This window comes from Pseudorca crassidens, chromosome 12 (genome assembly GCF_039906515.1).
Source record: "Pseudorca crassidens isolate mPseCra1 chromosome 12, mPseCra1.hap1, whole genome shotgun sequence".
In the NCBI taxonomy this organism is placed as follows: Eukaryota; Metazoa; Chordata; class Mammalia; order Artiodactyla; family Delphinidae; genus Pseudorca; species Pseudorca crassidens.
Window position 1 is genome coordinate 20076342 of NC_090307.1, and position 22491 is coordinate 20098832.

At 40.9% G+C, this 22491-nt stretch overlaps 1 protein-coding gene across 4 annotated transcripts in view; it reads right to left on the reverse strand.

Moving 5' to 3' along the window:
- Positions 1 to 21872, reverse strand: part of LOC137204099 (dynactin-associated protein-like) — an 89120-nt gene extending 67248 nt beyond the window's left edge. The window contains exons 1-3 of one of the 4 annotated variants that reach the window (XR_010933421.1): positions 21645 to 21872; positions 19404 to 19714; positions 12284 to 12660 (exon numbers count right to left, since the gene is read on the reverse strand). The gene's annotated coding sequence lies outside the window, so the exon portion shown is untranslated. Of the gene's footprint in view, positions 1 to 1013; positions 1121 to 12283; positions 12661 to 19403; positions 19715 to 21644 lie in introns of those variants that run through there. The other 3 variants (XM_067701406.1, XM_067701405.1, XM_067701407.1) reach the window with 3 other exon arrangements.
- Positions 21873 to 22491: the final 619 nt, after the last annotated feature.

Sequence of the window (22491 nt, forward strand, 5' to 3'; positions counted from 1 at the left end):
ATCCCACCAGTCCCTTAAACAACTCCAGGGAACTTTCCCCCAACCTTCCCCCAGCAGCAGCAACTTTCCCCCAGCAGAAAAGCAGGAACTTTTTCCCCAATGCAGTAATTACTGCGTGTCTTGATAGAGGCAAACATGGTGTGCTTCTAAACTTCACAGCTACACTATAAAGTTTACCAATTGGCAGGTAAAGTTTTTTGTTTGTTTTTATATTTTCCTAGAGAAAACAAAGTTAAAGGGTCAAAATTGGTACACACTTAATTCATGATTCTCTGCTTAGTTCAGTTTTACCAATACAAAAAGCTGCAAAAATGTTGAATACCAAAGCCAAATTGTTACATTAGTGGAATTCTACAGCTCTGACAAACAGAGAATCGTATTATCAGTTTCTTCCAGAGCAAAAAAATTACAATTATGACAGCCGGAACTCTAACAGATGGAAGGGCATGTACGTGACTGCATGTACGTGACTACGTGACTACTACTACTACATGTAGTCATGCTATAGTCCACCATGTGAGTCAGCATCTATTTTCCAACAGGCACAATTTCCAGATTCAACTGGTGCTTTATGTTACAGGCAAAATTCAGCCTTCTGGAATCTTAGCGCACCTCTAAGATAATCAAAAGAAATTGTACACAATCAAAAACAGACTTTGGACAAAAGTAAATAATTATTCCAGGGTGTTACAGGAAAAAGCCCCACGGCCTGAAAAACATGTTCAACATGATTATTATAAGTGATTAAGATATTTTTCTCTCTTCCTTATGAAAAAAAGAAGTATAACTATGTCAACAACACAATGTTATTTTCTTAGTGTTGTTACTTTTGATATTTGATATAAGTGAAAAACAATATTTAATAACTCTTGCTATTAAAAATAGACTCAAGTCCCCATCTTTACATCCAGCTTCATCAATCAGAGAGAAAGTCAGTCAAGCCAGAAGCATCCTAGAAGGAAGAGCCAGCTTGTTTTGCTGTCAGTATTACTCTTTTTCTCAATGCAACTTACCAAAGGTCCTTTGAGGATTCATGTTCAGCACCCTTCTAGGCAAGCAGAGCATATAGTGTTGGTTTTGTTACTAATTCAACAGCTACCAATTATGGAATACTTAATGGGTACCAGGCTTTGTCTCAGGCAAGCTGCATAAACTGTCATAAATCCTTACAACTATGAATAGTAAGAATTGTTTTTTTTTAATTTTACAGATAGGGAAACAGACACAGAGGGGTGATTAACTCTGCAAAGATCACCCAGGAGGAAGCAGCAGCAAGTGGATCAGATCATGAGTCTGTGGGATTCTGTCCATATAACCATGTATACACCACGATGCTTTAAAGTGTTAAAACACAGCATAAGTTAATGTTTTGCTTCTCTCAGACTTCTCTTTAGAAAACAGAAAAGTTCTAAATTTTATAAAACACTGGTTTTTGTTTTATTTTATTTTTTAAGTGCGGCATGAATCAGTCATCCAGGCTATTTTTCCTGTGATATTTGAAATATTTTAAACACTCGACACTACAATAAAAACATAAATAATACATAACATAAATTGACATAATTTATGTCATAAAAATAAAATCATTTTGTTTGGATGCATCCTAATGTCTATGAAAAATCTTAGGAGTTGGAGGCTTGCAGCATTCTTTCTTGTTACTGTTTTGTTTTCATTATTCTCATCTCCTTCTAAAAACCACTTGAAGGTGATCAGAATGTTAAAGTCCAAATAAAATAAGATAGCTAATTTTTTACAATTGTAAAATGACTCGAAATAGATGCGTTAAGTATCTAGAATACGATGATTATGGAAGTTAAGCACTAAATTTAGTTTCGAGTTTCTATCAGTTATAGAAAATAGGTAAACAAGTGAGAATATAATTCTCATCATTCATTCCATTAAAAAGCAAACAAGTTCCTCAGAAGAGTCAAATATTTTTCTAACAGTAACTCTTGAAAGAGATTTTTTTAAATTACTACCATTTAGTGAGTATCCACTCTGTGCTAGGCCCTGGCCTTGGCAGAATACATCTATTTCCTTTTAAGAAGAACAAACATTATTTCAATCTTTCTAATAGGCTTATGGAATAAAATATCTTTGACTAGTTTTTTAATTGAGTCATTCTTCAAACGAGTATTTTTTTTTTTTTTTTTTTTTTTTTTGCGGTACGCGGGCCTCTCACTGTTATGGCCTCTCCCGTTGCGGAGCACAGGCTCCGGATGCGCAGGCTCAGCGGCCATGGCTCACGGGCCCAGCCGCTCCGCACCATGTGGGATTTTCCCAGACCGGGGCACGAACCCGTGTCCCCTGCATCGGCAGGCGGACTCTCAACCACTGCACCACCAGGGAAGCCCCAAATGAGTATTTTTTAATCTGCCTTCTATTTAAAAAAAAGAAAAAAAGACGATATAGCATTAACTACTTATGAATGCAGGAACAGCATTTCTGGAAACTGAGACAAATAAAAGATGATACAGCCTGGCAAGGTCTGATTTCTGAGGAGCTGTCCTAGTGCAGGAATAGAATGAAAGAACCGAGAGAAAGGAAGAAAGCTAATCCTTTCACCAGCTCTGTGAAATATCAAACACCTTAGGTAAGCCTTTGACATTTGCAAGACTACAGTCAGTTTGTAGATGAATTCCTTAATATGTTCCTGCTTCATTGTGCTCTTTGTTGCCAAAAAAATCCCTGATATGCAAAAACTAATGTTAGAATTCGGTAGTATTGCTAAAAATTCTCATGGGTAGAATCTGTCATCCTGCTTTGGTTTTAAATAAGCTGATGTCTATTTTGTAACTTTAAATAGGTAACATTCACTTTAGAACTTGAAAATATATACTGTTTTTAAAATGGGAAATATGATTACTTAGGATGCAGTTTATATCGTTGCTGTAGGTAAACTCAGAAATTTGCCTTTGTACTTTATACTCCCCTTCGGTTTTGTTTTCAGTATTTAAGATAAGCAAAACCTACTTTCTGTGATTCTTTATTTCTTTGTGCTTTTTTAAATGAAATGAAGCAATTACTAATAAGGCATTTTCACTTTTATATTTTTTGTATTATAACATTTTTATTTTTAGACATAATTGGTAATCCATTACAATACTTGAAGGAACTCAAACTCAGAGTTTTTGAAGACCACAAATGGATTATATAGAAATAAATGGAAAATATACTATCCTAGAATATTAAATATATACATTTACGAAGCAGTTAACTTATGCTATATTTACATATATTATGAATGTGATTCAGAGGGTCTAGTTTCTGGTGAGAACCAAGACAACATCTTTGCTGTTGGGACTCTGGACTCCTCCTTTTCTGGGTTCTGTAAATGTTTTCCTGCTGTGTGGCTCAATTCTGAACTTGCATGTTTTGATCTTGTATTAGGACGCTTATTACAACAGACAAAAAACACTTAGCTTTTCATGAATTTGCTCAAAGCTCATTTGGAGTCATTATCTGTAAGTGATTTGGGGAACAGTTTACATTCTCCAGAAATCACACTCAAATACCTCCCACTGCTTATTCAGAACCAAGGTGGGCCATTTTCTCTTTAAATGGAAAACAATGAATCCTCCCCATATGTGTTGTATTTTGGAGACCAAGGAAACAGTCCCCCCCAGATCTCTTCTAGGTGGAGTCTGAGCTGACACTGGCTTCTCTCTTTTCAGGAACACGGAATCCTAACATGTCTAGGTAACCCAGTTAATTCCACTCCTCAACTGGTCTTCAGCTCAGGGCCTCTCTACTGTAAGCTATTCCATTATCTGTCCGCTGGAGAAGTATGCTCCTCACGTTGCACTGAGCTCCTCTTCTGTGAGTCCCACTGAATTCTACTGTATTGCTTTCAATTTATCTGAAATATCAAATGGCTGGTTTGAGAGAACTGAACACCATCCCACAGCAGTGCCATGTCCGTGAGCTCATTTCTTCATGTTCACAAGCTCATTCCCATTGGTCAGTGTTTCTCAAAGAGTGGTCCACATACCAGGATCTCCTGGTGAGTTCATTAAAAATGCAGACCGGGCTTCCCTGGTGGCGCAGTGGTTGAGAGTCCACCTGCCGATGCAGGGGACACGGGTTCGTGCCCCGGTCCGGGAAGATCCCACATGCCATGGAGCGGCTGGGCCCGTGAGCCATGGCCGCTGAGCCTGCGCATCTGGAGCCTGTGCTCCACAACGGGAGAGGCCACAACAGTGAGAGGCCCGCGTACCGCAAAAAAAAAAAAAAAAAGGGCAGCCCTCCAGGCCCCACTTCTTAAAATCTTTCACTAGTAGGAATAAATCTAGGTGTGTATTTTGTTTTTTTAATTTCCTAGGATGAATCCCAATTTATCCATTTATAGTGTGTCTTCAGGAAAGTTACCTAAACCCTCTCAGTCTCCCTGAGCCTTAGTCTTGTCAGCTGCAAAATGGGAAGACTAAAAACTATCATTCAGGCCTATTTGGTGTAACCTTAGTAGGCAGTTCATGTTCAGTTCAATAAATGATAGATTTTTGCTTTTGTTTTTGTTTTTTTTGCTGGATTGCTATTGGGTTTGGGGGTTTCAGAGGGCTTCCTGGTGACTATGGACAGTTCATACCCAGCAGCCTTTGCTGCCTAGGAACTGAAATGAAAAGAACAAGGCCAACAATTGTTCTAAATCCCTCTATGCACAATAAATTGTTTTAATTAAATTTAACATTTTTTTTTTTTTACTTATTTTTTTAAAAACCAAGAAGCACAGGGTTTCCCTGGTAACACAGTGGTTAAGAATCCGCCTGCCAATGCAGGGAACACGGGTTTGAGTCCTGGTAGGAGAAGATCCCACATGCTGCGGAGCAACTAAGCCCATGCACCACAACTACTGAGCCTGTGCTGTAGAGCCCCTGAGCCACAACTACTGAGCCTGGGAGCCACAACTACTGAAGCCCGCACGCCTAGAGCCCGTGCTCTGCAACAAAAGAAGCCACAGCAATGAGAAGCCCGCGCACCTCAAAGAAGAGCAGCCCCCGCTCGTTGCAACTAGAGAAAGCCCGCGCACAGCAACGAAGACCCAACGCAGCCATAAATAAATGAATAAACAACTCTAAAAAAAAAAAACAAAAACCAAGAAGCACAGCAGGTTGCTGATTTAAACTCCAAAATGAGCTAAATAAGAGTCATCAGTAAACAGCAAGTACTGGCCTACACAAAGGAGGCTGGTTAAGATATTAGCTTTTAACTTTATGCGTCAACTTAACTTAACCAAATATCTGGGCTACAGGGTGCCCAGATATTTGGTCAAACATTATTCTGGCTGTCTTGGGATTAGATTAACATTCAAATCCATGCACTTCGAGTAGACTGCCCTCCACAATGTGAGTGGGTCTCCTCCAACCATCAGAATAGGACAAAAAGACCAGCGTCCTCTGAGCAAGAGAGAATTCTCCAGCACACTGCCTTCAGACTTCATCAGCGACGACGGCTCTTCCTACAGCCTTCTACAGCAGAATGCATTCAAACTGGAACATCTGCTCTCCTGGGTCTCCAGACTGCCAGTCTTCCCACTGGAATTGCAGCAATGGCAGCCTGCTGGCCCACCCTGCAGGTTTTAGACTTGCCAACTTCCATTAATATGTAAGTCAATTCTATAGAATAAATCATATATATATATATATATATAATATATATAGTCATAATCATATACACACACACATATGGTATTGGTTCTGTTTCTCTGGAAAATACTGACAAATACAGAGGCCTTAAATAACAGGCCAGGTCACAGAGCCTTTCTTCTGTAGGTGACGGGAAGATTTTAAAGACTTCTGAGTCCAGGAGTGGCATGACCAGGGCCGAGCTGGACTGCAGGAGTCTGAGAGTGGAAAACGGGATCCTTTAGAAAGGAGAAACCAGAAGCAGGATGGTCAGTTAGGAAGTTACTATGAGAGTTTAGTTTGCTGGCATTAAGCAAAGAGGGAGATCGATGGAAATTTTTAGAAACAACAGAACTTGGTGACTAATTAGAGGTGATATCTAAGCAAGAGTCAGGGCACAGGTGTCAGGACAGGGATCCTGAAAAACGGTGATGTCCTGACACCTGAACAGAAGTGCCAGAAAAAAGAGTTGGTTTGTTGGGAAGCGTTTATGAGTTCAGGTTGGAAATATCGAATTTTGATTTGCCAGTGAGACATCTAGGACATCTGGAAAACTGAGAGTAGTATTAAAAGAGAAACAATAGTAAACATTTATTAATGAATTGCTGTATGCTAGGCACAAGGCACAACACTCTACAAGCCTAATCCATTGTAATCTTCCCAAGCAACATGAGACAAAAAAATCTCAACTACGCAAATATCTCCTTTGTACAATGGAAACAGAAGGAGCTTCAGGAGGTTAAGCTGCTTAGGAGACAGTCAGTCAGAGGAGCAGCAAGGCGGCCAGTGAAGCGGGAGAGCTGTGAGCAAGAGGTGACAGGGGTAGAAAACGAGACTAAAGACAGGCCAGGAGCCAGGTCAGGGAGGGCCTCTGCAAGGTATCTGCCTTGATTCTAAAGGAGATGAGAAGTCGCTGGAGGAGCAAAGGACTTAGGTTCTTAATGTAATTTCATGTTTCAGAAGAATCACTCTGGCTGCCGTGTGGGAACAGACTGTAGATGGCAAGAGAGGCAAAACACCAAGGAAGAAGGCTCTTGGGGGAACCTAGGGAGGAGAAGTTGATGCTCTGGACCAGAGAGTAGAGGAGATAGGGTTGGGGTGGGGATACATTTTGAAATTAGAGCCCCCAGGCTTTATTCAGGAACTCAGTGTGGGGTAATAGAGGAAGAAAGAAATCAGGGATGATTCCAGGATCTCTTGACTAAGCAAGCGGGTGCCTTGGCAGTACCATTTACCAATGGGGCGGGGGAGGGGGAGCAATAGGGAGGGGAAACCATGAGTTCTGTTTTAGACATGTAGAAGTTATCAGTATAATTTAGTAAAAATAACAATATCCTACATTGTTACAGGGGCTGAGCATAGGCTGACAGGGTAGAATTTGAAATACTGAAAGGTACTCTAGACAAACACTCTCTCTCTACTGTTACCCCTGAATGGTCATCACTTTGGGGACTGAATCACTTTTATGTGTGTATCATAAACCCAACCTGACCCTCACTATCCCACAAACTGTAAACCAAACAGAACTGCCTAATACGTTATATTCAAGCCCTAAACAAAATCTTGGAGGCATGCAAATGATGGATGAGAGGCTAACCTCTCCCTCCTGGAGAGGGAGAAGCCAATGGAGGCTCTAGAATAACAGCATGGACCAATATTTAATGGGGACTTACTGTGCTAAATCTTTACCTGAAAGTTTCATTTAACCATATGGTAGTTTTCTGGTCCTCACTCTGTGGCGAATTCAACCAAGCAACATACTGCAAAGATTTATTTGGTTGCAGTATGCTAAGCAGAGTAAGGAGAGAAAGTTGAAACCAGGTAACCAGTTAGAAGTCTAGCTACAATAGCTCACATTTATTAATGAGGGATGGCAGTGATAGTGAAGAAAATGGAAACAGCATGGGAGAGATACTGATTAGAACGTAAGCCCCAGGAGGGCAGGAACCTCATCTGTCTTGATCACATCTGTCTTGTTGCACTCTGAGTGGCAACAATGACTGGAATACAGTAAACACCCAATAAATATGCGAGAAAGAATGAAAGGAAGAGAGAGAAGAAAAAAGGGAGGGAAGGAAAGGAGGAGAAAGGTAAGGGGATAAAACTGTTTTTTTAATGTGTGTCTTTGGGAAGAAATTACACACTGGGAATTTTTACTGCCCGATTTCTCAAATTTTCTGAACATCTGTCTCCTTCTCCTTATGTAAGCTTCAGTTTCTCCATTTAAACTTGCTACCTAGTATCATGTTTATTTTTTCAGTATTACAATCAAATAGGTGTTGGCAATTTAATACAATTACCATTAGGAGTTCACCAATTTCTTCCTCATTCCTCAGAAGCGCCCTAAATGTTTGAAGGTATGTAGGGCTTAATGTAGAGGTAAAACACCCAAACCAATTTTCCATCACAATTGTAAAATTTTTTATTGTTGCTCATATAATAGCTTTACTACAGCTCTCCATATTTTTTCAAAAAGATTTATAATTACATATGTGTTTGATAATAAATAGGAATTATGCGTGAATAGAATCCTCTGCCTGGAGACCTAATATTTTTTATTCAACATGTTTACCATACAAATAATTTATTTTTTAAGGACATAGGTAATTACTTTTGCCCTAAGGATAAGTATCTGGATATGCAAATACATAACCTAAAATTAAAGGATGTACTAATAGAAAGAAAAAATTCTCTGGGAATTCAAATATCTCAGTCAAAACTGTTCACAATATGCATTGAATTCAAGTGAGTTGTGTTAAAATAAATCTGACATATGTTGTTTTTCTACTCTGTCTTTTCAAGATCTCATTCTGTTGTTTCCATTTTTTTCTTTGTTTAATTTTTTCTCTTCTAACTGTCACTTATATGTGAGTTTAGGACTCACGATCTCAGTATCATCACTCTAGAGAATCCTTAGCACAAAGGAAAGTACTAATCTTCCTGGGATATTGTCTTCACTGATGGCGCCAACAATGAACAAACAGATTGTCATAGATATTCTCACTTTAAATGAAATAAAACAATGTTTCAAAAAAAACTGCCTTTGAGAACTTTGGGTATTCTACACTCTACAGAATATAAATTTCATTGTTAGCAAAAGTTAAGATCAGAGATGATGCTGTGTTTCGGCAGCAACATGGAATACTGGTTAATGCATAGAATACTGGTCCTGGAATCAGGCTGCCCAGGTTCACGTTCAGGCTCAACTGCTTGTAAATTCCTCTGTGCCTCAGTTTCCTCTCTATAAAGCAGGGGTACTGGTGGTAATGGTGGTGCCTAACTCATAAGACTGTTGTGAGGATTAAACAGACTAATTTATGTAAAGCATGGGGACACCCGAACTTACTATCATTTCTTTCAGAAATACACACTGCTGGCAGGCAAGCCACTTTCAAGAAATCAAAAAGGTAAGAATCTTTACTGATCTGGGATTTAACAGGCATGGAGATTCTCACCCAGAGAAGCTTTCTGCATTTTCTGACTAGGATGGGAATTGTTTGCTGCTATGATATGTAAAGCTCCAGGAAAAAAATTAAATTTTTTAAAAATGAAAGATCATCTGGGTTTGTTTTGGCAAATTTTAGAAGGCTTGGCAAATAATTTAGCCTTTATTTACTTTAATGTCATAATTTTTTAATAATATGCCCCAGCTATTTTCTCATCCTGCCCCAATAAAACTTCTTTAAAAGTTTTCCTTTGCTAAGTGTCCTCTGATTGTTTCCTGTCCTCAACTGAACGAAAAGTTCACTGAGACCTGAAGTCGTTTGAGGCTCCTCTCATCTCTCCTCTAGAGCCAAGCAACATATTTCAGGCTCTCAAAAACCTATGTTGATTGACTGCTAATAAGGCCTTAAATTTGTATCGTACTTCATAATTTACAAAGTACTCCAGCATACAGCATTTCATTTCATCCTCACACACACACAAAATAAGGATCATTTTCCAGTTTAGGAAACTGGGGTTGAGAAAAATTAAATAATTTGCCAAAAGTCATGAAAGCTAGTAAGTATTAAAAGCCGAACTTTGAGTTTCGGTCCTCAGAGCAAGTCCAGTGCTCTTCGCTCTATGCATTTCCCCACAGCTGACTCCCCATCCTCAATCCCAACAAGTGGGAACTCCCATGTACACCAAGACCCTCGGTTTCACATATTTCAGGGTAAAATGGCTCACCCAAGACCAAGGTTTGGGATTCAGTGTCCTGACTGCCAGTCCAGTGCTCTTTCCAGAGATGAGAAAGTGCATTAGCTGGATACGGAAGGGAAAGGACAACCAATCGGGAAGTAAGTCAATGACTCCCTCCCCATTCACACCTAAAACTTGCCCAAAATGATTGCAAATCCCTAGAATTTAAAAATGTGAGGGGGCTTCCCTGGTGGCGCAGTGATTGAGAATCCGCCTGCCGATGCAGGGGACACGGGTTCGTGCCCCGGTCCGGGAAGATCCCACAGGCCGCGGAGCGGCTGGGCCCGTGAGCCATGGCCGCTGAGCCTGCGCATCCAGAGCCTGTGCTCCACAACGGGAGAGGCCACAACAGTGAGAGGCCCGCGTATCGCAAAAAAACAAACAAACAAACAAACAAAAATAAAATAAAATAAAAATGTGTATATTCTGTAAAAGAAACTCTGACTAGGGTTTTGGAGCCCTGAGTTTTTACAGAAAAACAAACCCTATATATTTACTTATGCTTTTTCCTTCTCTTCCCCCTTAATACATGAAATTAATACAATTCCTGCTTTTGTCGGGGCTTACTCAAACATTTGCCTTTGGTGTGAAAGATCAATATTTTCCCCTCAAATCAATTAGCCATGAATTAATTCTAGTGTAGCAGATATGAATCTCAGTCCACAAGCTCAGGTGCTCAAGAAATATTGCTGTTTTATTGCCTTTTAATCAACTTAATATGGCAGCAAGCCTGCATTTCATCCCAGTCATGAGGAGCACCCCTTCCATTCCCAGGCCGCACCAGATTGACGGGGTCACTTGGAATGCAGAGAAGGCAGGAAGAACTTTGGGTGAACATCCTCCAAGCCCGGAGTGGTCCTACAAGGGCAGGAGAGTTGGCCTCCTTGCCATACGTGGGCACTAGGGATCTTTACCTGGACTGGCAACCCTCATGCTTAATGTCTCTTCTCCCCTAGGTGCCATTTTTCTGGGCTCTTCCCAACTCCTCAGCTATTGCCCCTCCTAAGCAATGCGTTTATTCCCCCATGAGACCTCAAACCTCTTAATTATGAGTTTGGGGAGAATCTTCTGCCTCGATTTCTCCAAGCCCTTAAAGGCCTTATCTATTTCCCTTTTCCTCATAGGACATTACCATTAGCTCTTTTTTAATTGAAATATAGTTGATTTACAATATTATATTAGTTTCAGGTGTACAACATAGTGATTCAATATTCTTATAGATTATATTCCATTTATCGTTATTACAAAATAACGGTTATATTTCCCTGTTCTGGCCATTAGCTAAGGAAGAAAGGAAGGAGGAAAGAAGGAAGGAAGGAAACGTTGCTTCTCCTTTCTATCCAACAAAAATCTCTGAGCCAAAAAACAACAACAACAACAAAATCTAGACCAGGCTATATTCCTCAAACTGAGAAGAGGGGAAATAACAGGAGAAAACAATCAGCTAATATTTCAGTAAATTATCCCGTCACACTTTTTTGCTCCTAGGTCTCTGACGTAAGTAAGGCATTGATGTTAAACTATTTCACATGAAACAAGAATTAACAAGACTGGTTCCTCAAAACTAAGACAGTGAGCATTGTTGAAAGCACTCATTAAGAAGCATTATGAAAATACAAACTTCCAACACACCCTGCAGACATGGCGCAAAGCTGTCAGACAAACACAACCTCTTTTGGGAGGGACGCAGGTCAGAAGCAGTGTTGGCTGAGACCTTGCTTAACAAGAGTGCAAACCCCTGACACACCGACTGCCGCCTTCTCCCAGATCCTCTCCTGATGCCTTTCACACCTTCAAATATACCCATCTTTTCTAGGGCTGTCCAAAATGGAAACAGAAATAAACTTTGGAGAATAGTATGTATCTTTCACTTTTCCAAAAATATTTTCTTTAGCTAAAGGAAGAGTTGGTGAATAACCATAAAATAATACTCTGGTTGGGGGACGTGGTATTGGATGGGGAGAGTAGGGGACGCAGAGAAAGAGGAGGAATGACATCATCAAAGTCTACTCTCTTTGACACCAGAAAAAACACAACTACTCCAGCCTCATTTTTCTAAGTAAAAGTAAAAAATAAAGACTCTAAAGGATCAGTCAAAACACTGTATTAAAGGCTTGCGAACTTAAAATCACTTAAAACAAACGTGAAAAAACTTCAAGTTTTTCAGAGTAGAAAGTTATTGGCGTTGTTTTTATAGTTTTTGAAGAGAGAATGTTTCCCTCTAACATCCCTGACTTCTCCATGTTTAACTTGTCATTATTACGTGTTAAGATTTCTTGAGGATATCCCAGGTTTTTTTTCAAATTAACGTTTTTGTTTACCATCAGACACTTTGGTTTTGACCTGGGATTGAAAAATGGATTGGACTTCGGAATTACTTGCAATTCTTCTGCACAGATTTGCTCAGTCTCCCTCCATTTATTAATTAATCAATCACGTATTACATCAGTATTGGTATTTTATTTATTTTATACTTTGAGTTTTAGTTCAATATTATTTTATTAGTCATTGCCTAAACTCTTCCAGCATTGTAAAACAAGTTTTTTGGTTTTGTTTTATAAGTTTATTTATTTATTTACTTATTTATTTACTTTTGGCTGCATTGGGTCTTTGTTGCTGTGCGCAGGCTTTCTCTAGTTGTGGCGAGCGGGGGCTACTCTTCATTGCGGTGTGTGGGCTTCTCATTGTGGTGGCTTCTCTTGTTGCAGAGCACAGGCTCTAGGCGCATGGGCTTCAGTCGTTGTGGTGCACGGGCTTAGCTGCTCCGCAGCATGTGGGATCTTCCCAGACCAGGGCTCGAACCCATGTCCCCTGCATTGGCAGGCAGATTCTTAACCACTGTGCCACCAGGGAAGTCCTAAAACAGGTTTTTGTAAAAACCAAATAGTATTAATAATTTTTTAAACAGCAGTATAAAAGGCAACTCTATAAAATAGAGACTATTATTATCCCCATTTTACAAAAGAGAAACTGAGGCTCAGAGATCTTAAGTAATTTTGCAAAAAGAATGATCTGAACCCTTAACTACAGGGGTCCAAGGCAAGTATAAATTTTACACACTGTTGCCACTAGGTGTCCAACAGAAAAAACTGGAGAAAAGCCAAACTCGATGGTTGCATTGCACGGAAATGAAAAATCTGATATTCTACTAAAGCAGACTATTACAAGGCAGAAATGTAAAATGTAATATGAGCCAAAACATAGTCATTTAATATTATTCTATCTGGACATATATCAGATCTTACCCATTATCGAAGAGCAAGGAGATGCAGAAAAACACCAAATAAATGTCTACAAAGAGCGGGCTCCCCTGGTGGCACAGTGGTTAAGAATACGCCTGCCAATGCAGGGGACACGGGTTTGAGACCTGATCCGGGAAGATCCCACATGCTGCAGAACAACTAAGCCCGTGCACCACAACTACTGAGCCTGCGCTCTAGAGCCCACGAGCCACAACTACTGAGCCCACGTGCCACAACTACTGAAGCCCATGTGCCTAGAGCCCATGCTCCACAACAAGAGAAGCCACCACAATGAGAAGCCCATGCACCACAACAAAGAGTAGCCCCAGCTCGCCGCAAGCAGAGAAAAGCCCACGTGCAGCAACAAAGACCCAACTCAGCCAAAATAATAATAATAATAAAATAAATAAATTTATTAAAAAAAGAAGAAAAAAAGAATCCGCTGGCCAATGCAGGGGACACGGGTTCAACCCCTGAAAAATGTATCTACAAAGAGCAAAAATAACTTTGAGGACGCAAGTGAAGCAAGACTAACACTGCTAATCCAGACATCACCACCTGGCTTCATGTCTCCAAATTTTAATAGGTCAAAAGTGACCAATTTGAATTTTCTCTCCTATTCCTCAACTTCTCCTTCCTGTCTCATTTTTAAAAGCTCCCCTTAAAACCCCTGGATTGCAGAAATGAACTGAACCAACAGGGCAGAGCTGTAAACAGTGATTTTGGAAATTTTACAATTCCAAGTCAAATCTAAATCCCCCTGCTCTGAGTAGGAATTGTCCACAGTCCCCTGGCAGAGAAGCTTGTAGAGAAGAGGGGATGGGAGAGGGAGGGTGTGTTCAACCTTCATTTTCTCAGCCCCTCAGTGCACACAGGACCAGCCAAGCAGCTCTGAAAGAGGGATGCTTGGCAGAGGGGAATTCTCATTCTACTCTCACACCTGGGATTCCTGCTTTCCTGTGCACTTTTCCAAAGCCCATCGGCAATCTAAATCCTCCTGGTTAGAATTTTACCTCAGAAGACTGGAGTAGCAGAGCCTACCCCTTCACCCTTTCCCTCCTACATCTGCCCCTACATCTGCCTCACTACGATGTGCTCTCACTCTGATCTTGCCTGGTTCAGTCACCTTGTCTCCCACCCATCGTGCAACTATGTGTCACTTCACTTTGGATCCAGAGGATTTGGAATCTCAACTTTATTTCTAATTCTACCCAATTCTCAATGCTGCTCACTAATTGTTCTCTCTACCAGCCAAGTATAAGTGCTTTTAGAACCATTTTTTATATATATATTGGTTGCAGCTCGGGCTCCTTAGTTGGGGCATGCGAACTCTCAGTTGTGGCAGGCACATGAGATCCTGTTCCCCAACCAGGGATCAAACCCCGGCCCACTGCATTGGGAGCATGGAGTCCCATCCCCTGCACCACCAGGGAAGTCCCAGAACCATTTTAAAATAAGTCACTAACTCAGAATTGAATCCTTCAGGAAATATCCCTATGAAAAGGCAGAGAACAGATTTCCAACAGCAGCTGTGCACTAAAATCGCCTATTAAATCCTGAGGCCCAGGCCATGATCAGGACCAATTAACTTAGAAGCCCTGGGAGAGACACTCAGGCACTGACATTTCTAAACATTCCCTCAGTGGTCCCAGTCGATGGCCACGTTTGAGAACCATTGTGTGGAGACTCAGAACCTGCTGGTAGAAGCTAAGCGAGGTAGACATTCATTTCTACTTTGTTTCTGGAAAAAAAACCCACCAATGATGTGAAGCAAAAAGCCACTTTGGCTGCATTTGTAACACTCTTCTATAACATCTGGGGTTTTCCGCTCATGTCCCTACGGGTAACTCTAGATAAAAAAGAAACAGAATTTGGCAAAGGTATGGCTGCAGGCTGTCGTGTCTAAGGATAGTGCTGGAGGAGAGATCCAAGGGTGAGAACTACTTCTGTGGAAGAAGGAGTGCCCAGAGTCCTTTAAAAGAATGAAGATGTACTTAGGACCTCCCTCCCTCTCTCTCTTTCTCTCTCTCTCTGAAAGAAGTCACACCTGAGAGCAAAGACTGTACCTAGACAATGTCTATTAGAGGACTGCATCCCCCCCAAATCCAAAGATTTTAATAGTTTGGTCTTTTCACAGTTTTCTTTTGTAATCATTCCCTCTGTGGCAGAGATTGCTAACTATTCCTCAATACTCATTCTCCTCTTTTCATAGTAATAGAACCTTTGAGTTTCAGCTGGCTACTTGGCCACCCAGAATACACACAGCATTCCCCAGCCTCCCTTGCAGCTAGGCAGGACCATGTGACTAAGTTTTGGCCAACAGGATGGTTGTGAAAGTGATGTGTCCAACTTCCAGGCCATTCCTTGAAAAGACTATTAGGATATAGACATGATGATGCACCACATTGGACCTTACATGCAGCTGCCTTACGATGGCACAGCAACAAGGTGGAAGTCTGGGCCCCTATCCCTGTCATGAAGGAGAGCAACCCTAACAGCTCAGACTTTCATACGGTAGAGAAACTCCCACCATAGTCAAGCCATTACTAATGGTGGGTCTCTGTTTCTATGATTAAACCTACATCCAAACTAAGATAACCTCCAGTTTATTCCTTCAGTGATGTTTCGTGCTGGTGATATAGTGAAGAATTAAGCAACAGAGCAGGAAAAGATACTGTGTCCTTCTCCACACCACCATTCAGCTGAAGCCAGCACAATGGCAGCAGCGCCATATCATGAGGACAAGGGCTGTAGTGTCCAAACAGTGACCACCCGTGAAGTAAGCAGAACCTCAGGGCCAAGCTGAAAGAAGTGAGCAGGAACGTGTGCTACGGGGAAATAACTCAGGGGAAACATGAGATAAGACCACCTATCCCCAAATACACTAAAGGAAGAGAAGTCTTCGAGAGAGACTGACACTTGGGTTATATTTCGTTTTGAACAAATTGGGATGGGAGCACATGGGTTAGTGCACAAACTTCTGTGAGGGAGAGACTTGAGATCTGTTGCTGACTTTGGGCAAGTGACTTGACCTCCCTTACCTGAGTGTCCTCTCTGGATTTAGTAATAGCTATTTCATAGGGCGTAAGATGGATTAAGTTAAACGATGCACCTTAATACGTGACACAATGCCTGGCATGTAGTAAGTGCCCAATGAATGACCTTAAAAAAAAAAAAAGAAAAGAAAAACTCCAGCCAGGAAAAAATCATTATATTACCTCAAAAACAGACATTATGAATTCCTGCTTTGGGTCACAACACACCTCCACTCCTAAAGGAAGCTCTTCTTCCCTTCCCTGCAATTCAAGTCCAAACAGAATCCTACCTTCCTCATCAGGCCTTAGCTGACCATCCTCTCCCTTCTCTGAAATATATGTAGATGTATCATCTTGTCTGTATCACTCACTGCCACTTAATCCCACGCTGGTTTTCATTATAACTTAAGACTTTCATGTCCAGCAGGTCTGTCTTCCATTAGAGTCTAAATATCAGAGTCCCTTTCCTGCAGTTCACACATCCTATTTAGCCCAACGTGGTGTGCTCCTAAAATACTCATTAAAGGGATAAATTATACCCTTCAAACAAACGTGCATGTGCAGCTTACAGAGAGCCAAGTAGAATAAATGTCATTCTATTCATATACTGAGTAACCAAATGGCAGAATACCTTAAACTTTAAAAATCAAATTAATGGAATTTTGACATTTGCAATCATCCATGAAGCCAATACCATGTACTTTAAATTTCGCCTTGACAGGAATAGATGTTTTCCTTGACTTACCTCCCTAACAGCAGGTAAGTTCTAGCTGAAAACTCAGCTCCCCGCACAGCTGTTTCCCCTGCCATTTCAAAGCCCATCATGATCCTATACTTTACTGGGCTCTAATGAAATAATATTCATTAATTTATTTCTCAAACATTTGTATGCCAAATAATAACTTGGGATATCAAAAATAAATAATTCTAGGAATTTCCAATCTAGTATAGTTTGCTACTCCCTTCTTGGTGAACTTTAATATTTGTGCCTTATATCCCAAGAGCAAACCCAGGAGAGGACAAGAGACACCTGCATCTATCGTTGGTCTAACTTCATGAGATGGTATAAAGTGTTACTCAGCACAGGAATTGACTGGAATTAATGTTTTGAGTGCCTAAGTCAATCTGTGTAAATCACTTTAAAAACTCCCTGGCAACATAGTAAGTACTTGACAAAGTGTTAGCTACTATTAGTAGTAGTATTCATATTATTAGTGTTCTTTACATTTAAAATCACAATATTCAATGTAATATCAAAAATAATTCAATCGCAGCTATAAGTATTGACAATATTTGAAACCTAGAAAAGTGTGGAGGTAAAAAGCAAGAGTGTGATGAGCCTGATGCAGTTGTCCATAACTGGGAACTTATCAATTCAACATGCAGGACCCAAAATTAACTAGGAACACAAAAATTAAAGTGTAGTGAATTTATTACGTAAATATATTCCTTATATGTGTTTTCACTTCTATCACAAAACAGCAAGAAGGAAACAAGAATGTTCCAGTAGGATATACTTAATGATTGATACATGGAGCTCTATACATTTATGAAATATCAGAAATATAAAAAGAAATAAATGTATTCAGATTATTTAGCTCAAAACCTTGGAGATTTTAAAAGGATAGACAAATGGTTAAGATGGTAAATTGTATGCTATGCGTATTTTATGAGAAAAAAATTTTAAGTGTACGTAAAACAATGCAATATTCTCAAAAAAAGGCAACAACCATGCTGATACCTATAAATTTTTGTAACTTCTATATAAATAAAGTTTATGCAAAAGTGTTAGGAGTCCACCACAAGAGGAACTGATTTTTAAGCAAAATAGGATTAGGAAAACTGACCTGCTGACAAGCCTAAAAGGAGAGAAATTTACAGGTACACAATCAAGATTTCCTCGGCTTTAAAAGGAAGACCTACCCTAGATGTATAGTTAACTAGAATCTTCTGTTCAAGAAAAAGGGTACTGAGTTGAATTTGAAGAGATATGAAATATGATGCCATAATATGAAAATACCAGCTATTCCAAAGCAACGTCTGTTCACTAGTGAGACGAGTGGTGTGTACCTTAAGCACCACAGGAGTGTGGCGTGAGGGAGATGGCGCTGGAGGTTAGGGAGGCTTTTTGAAGAGGCAGGCTATGAGCCGCATCTTTCGGGACCACAGACAGGCAGGAATAAGAGATGACATTGTACTTCAGGGAAAGGAGACGGAAGATGCAAGGTTTTGAGGGACAGTGAGCACGCAGAGAATGAACAGATTAAAGTCTCACAATGGCGTGGCTGAATTTATCCATCCCCTTTCCCCTTCAATTTCCCTTTCCAGTTCTGGTGGTTTTAGTCACGTCCATGCGGTCCTGGGAGAGAGAACAGTGTCTCAAGATTTCCACCCTGGCTCAACCCCCCACCCGACCCAGAGAACAAAAGAGGCTGAGAGACAAAAGCAAGAGCACAAAGTGACTCTTTACACATGGGATACCTGCCAAGTCTCACAAACCCAAATGGCGCTCATTGCTTCAACCAGTACTTGATTTGTATTACTTTTAAAAGAATTAAAAATTGCATTACCGAAGTAACCTCAGTGGAGTGATACACCTTAACTGCAAAGCGAGTCACTGAGGAAGACAAGAGGTGCTTTTTTGTGTTTTGATTGTTTGTGACTAAGCTACGGCTCCAGAGTTACTATCTGATGCCTGGTGATGGCTCCCAGCTCCTCCAGGGAGCCAGCTCCAGGAGTCCTCTGTTTCCCCTTCCATCACAGCCCTGCTGGACTCTAGTCACAAATCTCTTTACATTTCGGTCCCTCCAACTAGGCTAGGAGCTTAGGGCAGGGACCCTGTGAAGGCCCGGGTTCTGGAGCCAGAACGCCTAAGTTTGAATCCTGTCACTGCTATTCTCTAGCAGTGTAACTTCAGGTTAAATCCCCTAACCTCTCTGGACCTCCCTTTCTGATTTATCAAGGGAGGTTGTGAGTCTATGAGTTAACTCATAAAAAGCACTTTAAACAGTCAGTGTCTGTCCACAGTGAGCATTCAAAACGTTAGCTGTTTGATTCATCCAGAGCCTAGCACAGTATCTGGCATATAGTGTGTGCTCAGGAAATACTTGTGGAAGGAAGGAGGGAGGGAGAAAAAAAATTATTTACTGGGTGGAAAAACACTTGTATTCTTCTTTGCACCTCTCCCAGAACCTAGCAGTGATTCGTAGATCTGTATTCAAAGAAAGACCGCAGGCAAAGATTCTACCTAAGATGAGGAAACAAAGCCATTGGGTGGCATTCCAGATCCCCACGAGATTTTTTTTTTTGATCAGAGATCTTACCTTCAAGACGCTCTATTCAGGCTTTTTTTTTTTTTTTGGCTGCGTTGGGTCTTCGTTGCTGCACGCAGGCTTTCTCTAGTTGTGGTGAGCAGGGGCTACCCTTCGTTGCAGTGCACAGGCTTCTCATTGTGGTGGCTTCCCTTGTTGAGGAGCATGGGCTCTAGGTGCGCGGGCTTCGGTAGTTGTGGCACGTAGGCTCAGCAGTTGTGGCTCACGGGCTCTAGAGCGCAGGCTCAGTAGTTGTGGCTCACGGGCTTAGTTGCTCCGTGGCATGTGGGATCTTCCCGGGCCAGGGCTCGAATCCGTGTCCCCTGCATTGGCAGGCAGATTATTAACCACTGCCCCACCAGGGAAGTCCCTATTCAAGCACTTCTTTAGTTATCTACTAATCCACCAACACATGAGATACCCATAAGATCTCTCTGAACTTCACCTCCTACAGAGGAGGGGTGAATATAAATGGGAATGTGAAGAGATCCACTCGCATTCCTGAAATACGGACTTTCTACAATATGCACAATTCTGCCACCACACCCTTCCTGAAGCTTTGGAATCATCCTTTCATAACAATTCATAGAAACATTAGTATTTTGGAGCTAATCATGGGCTTGTGAAACACACTCAAGAATCAGCAATTGGCAGGTTAAACCTGTCCAGGATTTTATGGGTGGAGGATAGGTGGTGTGGACAACTTCACTTGGATTAACATCAGTGTTATCTATAAACAAGTTATCCCCCACAAGATTGCACTGGTTTTCCATCAGGCATATGGACTGTATCTCACCTAAACACTCTAATATATTGAAGAGAAATTCCATAAATGTAAGATGAGACTTTAATTTTAAAGACTAAAATATTGAAAAAATTGCCAAAGGTCAAAAAAAAGTCAGGATTCTAGCTCTAGTTCCATTCCCTTCTGAACCATTAGGCCAGGGACAAGTCATTCAACATCCCTGAAATGGTGCAATAACCCCTGCCTTGCCTACACTGGGGGATTTTTATAACCACTTATTCATTCAACAAGCATTTACTGGGTACCTACTATGGACCAGGCTGAGAGTAAAGCAGTAGGGTAAAAGATACACTTGATGAAATCTCCCAAAGAAATATGTTTATATAAACTGCAAAATGCTATAGAATGCATAGTTTTATTACATGATTATAAACATAATTGTATTTATTATTTCAGGACAATAAAAATAAAATCTTTCAGGTGTCCCTGGATTTTTTCCTAGCCTATTCCATAGGAAAGTATTCACTTTCATCTCTATTTCCTCTGTATTTTAAGTTCACCTCCCCAAAAAGGCCTCCCCTGACCATCCTAAGATATCCCTCCCCTCACTGTTTGTTTTTTTTTTTTGCGGTACGCGGGCCTCTCCCTGTTGTGGCCTCTCCCATTGCGGAGCACGGGCTCCAGACGCGCAGGCCCAGCGGCCGTGGCTCACGGGCCCAGCCGCTCCGCGGCATGTGGGATCTTCCCGGACCGGGGCACGAACCCATGTCCCCCGCATCGGCAGGCAGACTCTCAACCACTGCGCCACCAGGGAAGCCCCATTGTTTTTTTTTTTTAAACCAAAACACTAGTTTTTTTTCCTTCACAGTAAATATTTGTAATTACATATTATTTGTTTACTTATTATTATTTATTCTGCCACTAAACATGCATTCCATGAGGTCAGGGATTTTGTTCTTGTTGTCGTATACTCAGCAGTACCTAGTAAAGTGCCTGGGGCATATTAGGTGTTCAATAAATATTTGTTTCATAAAAGAATGAATGGAAAACCAGTCATGTCATAAAGAACCAGCCTAAGTGAAGAGAAACTAATGAGATGGCTTAGAAGTAATGAGACTAAAAATGAATTAGTGAAGATTTTAGACTCAAATTCTTGGTTAGTGTTAGTCTGTATTTGTTGTTTATTCAGAGGTATAAGAAAACAAATGTTTCACCATATATCCATTATTTTGTTCAATTCTTATAAAAACAACTTTTCCAAGTACATATTATCCTCATTTTACAGATACGTAAACTGAGGCTCAGGGAAGACACTGCCTCAGATGGTGAGTGACACAGGCTGCTGCGCTGTGTTGTGTTGTGTTTTGCCTTAACCACTTCCTCCCTGTAGACTGATCATTAAGATTCCAGGAATAGTGAAGGAGAGAAAGCGGGAGGAGAGAGATCAAGGCACCAGAGTTCTTGCAGAGTAAGGAGATAAGAGCTGACAAAACACAGTAAAAATTCACCTCCCCAAAGATCCGAAAGCACTGAGGCAGCGTCCTCATCGTTACCTATATGATGAAACGCAGGCTTGCTCAGGGCAAGTGATTTGTCCAAAGTACTTGCACTCTGGGTTTTTCTATAGGTCAGCAGTGATTCCCAAGTCCAGACAATACCTCTCTCTCTAGCTCTCTTTCTCTGCTTTTCGTCTGGTCTTTTCGTTCTCGGTAAGAAAGCTGTTTAAAAGGCACAAAGACCAAGCAAGAAGAGACAGTGTCGCTGCACTGACAGAAACAGGATTTGGCCTTCAATACAGCCTGAGCTGGGTGATTTACAATCAGGTTTTCGCCTGTGTGTATTAAACCCCCGCTTTGGAGAACTGACCTCTGGCCCAGAAGACTGCAGGAAATCAATTTGTTGCAATTTTTTGCGGAAAGCCACAGCCCTCCCCTTTGGTAAAACAGAAACTTCAGACTGAGGCAGTTTGCAAAAACTTCTCTAATGGTGTGCAAGCGCCATCTGCCGCCCAGAGGCAGGGGTGGCTTCAGTCTCTAGTTTCAGGCTTGACATCCTAATCACAAAATGTGGTTATCAAAATAAGGAGCCACGCACTCAGATTCCATGGATTTTCTTGTCAATAATGCATAGCCAGTAATAGCCATTATAACCACTAAAAACCTCAGCTGTAAACTTGGTCTTCATATTTTTCTTTATATGAATTTCATTCTATATTTGTGACCTGAGTCTTATCAAGGCATAGCTCATATACTTATATGTATATTATGTCACCTCCAATTTCACTGATTCAACTAATATTTGTTAAGCACCGACCGTGTGTGACACCCCATTCTTGGTACTTCAGAGGAAACAAAA